Source organism: Myotis brandtii, unplaced genomic scaffold (assembly GCF_000412655.1).
Source record: "Myotis brandtii unplaced genomic scaffold, ASM41265v1 scaffold439, whole genome shotgun sequence".
NCBI lineage: Eukaryota > Metazoa > Chordata > Mammalia > Chiroptera > Vespertilionidae > Myotis > Myotis brandtii.
In genome coordinates, this window is record NW_005366783.1 from 606,633 (window position 1) to 608,373 (window position 1,741).

The window sequence follows — 1,741 nt, forward strand, 5'->3', positions numbered from 1 at the left end:
GCTCCCCTCTCCCCCTGGGCGGCGGGGTGAGGAGGGTTCTGGCCCTGGATGGCGGTTGCGTTAGCGCCCATAACGTGAAAATTCATCATCTTAACCAGACGCGCTGCATTCCAGGGGCCTGGGCCTCAGGAGGCGAGTATTTAATTATCGCTTCTCTCCCGCTCACTGGGGTGTTTGCAAATGTGATTCATGGGCATATTGTTACCTCAGCTGAGCACTGGGGAGGGGGGAGCCCTCAGCCTGCCAGCCCCTCTCCCCACAGCCGGCTCCGGGCAGCTGGCCCCCTTGGGGTCCCCCCAGAGCCGCCCACACCCGGTGCCCCCCAGGACTAGGCGCCATCCTGGGGGCCCTGGGCCTGGACACGGCCCCCCTTCCCGTCCAAGGACCCAGGGTGGGAATCAGAGCCCACGTTTCACCGGGAACTTGGGCCACAGAGAGTTAAAGGGCCTGTTAGGAGGGACCCCAGGGGCAGAGAATCGCGGGGGCCAGGGGATGAACCCCAAGAAAGAAGGACTCCCCCCGGCCCCCACCTGGGTGTCCGCCTTCCCCGTGGTGGAGGGTCCCTGTGTGGGGCAGCGCCTGGCTTTGCAAGGTGAGGGAGGCGGCGAGGATGGGGTGCTGCCTTCATCCGGCCGGAGGTTCTCGGGGCGCTGGTGGCCCCCACCTATAGGCTGGGGAGGCCTTGAAATGCCCCCATGGCTGGTTCTGCCCTCGTCTTGTTCCTGACGGAGCTCCGAGGCCTCCGTGCCTACAGCCCCGGGCGGCGGGCTCCCTGCGGCCTCCCTAATCGAGGTTGACGGATGTGGGGCCTGGGGCCTCGCGGCCACAGGCAGACAGCTGCTCTGCCTCCCAGATGTCCAGGGGAGCCCCCTCCCCCATAGCGAGGCAGCTGGGTGAGCCCCAACCTGAGGGCCTGGAGGGTGAGGAGGGCTGGGCCGCCCGGGGGGGGGGGTGGGGTGGGTGGGGGGGGGGGGGGGTGCTCCCTGCCACTGTTCTTTGGGGGCCGTCAGCAGGACAGCAGTGGGAGGCCAGGCCCAGTGGTCATTACGGCCATCGGTCCCCAGCCCCGAGGGGGCACTGACTCATTAGCGGGGACCCATCCATCCTCGCTCAGCCTGACAGGTCCCGGCCCGGACAGCTGACACGGACGGACGGCGTCCCGGGGGCATCGCCCGCGTGTGGGGTGGGGCAGGGCTGGCAGGTGCCTGGGAAGCAACCCGGGCATGCGCCCTGGCAGGGAATAGAGCCCGGGACCCTTCAGTCCGCAGGCTGACGCTCTATCCACTGAGCATACGGGCCAGGGCTGTCATTTACTTGTTACAACCGTCCTGTGAAAGGGAACTGTTAGCTCAGAGAGGCTGAGACACTGGCCCAAGGCCACACAGCTAGGAGGTGGTGGAGCGGGTTCCTCCCGCGAGGCTGCCTGGCCACCGCCTCTTACCCCACGGGCCTGTGGGCCCTCCACGCTGAGGCCACCCCCGGTTTGCGTCTGCGCCCCCAGAGCTCAGCCCAGGCCCGGGCACCTCGCGGGCACTGCACGGAGGTTTCCGGCACGCACGCCTGCTCTTGCAAACGACAGCCCGGGCTTTCATTAGTCTGATTTACACGCACGCCGGGATCCCGGGGCGCGGGGCTGGGGGACGGGCGGCCGTCATTCATCAGAGAACACGGCAGCCGCTCCCGCTCCCTCTCGGTGCAGAAGGAGCCGGTGGATTGATGGCCGACAGCCCTGCCCAGGAAG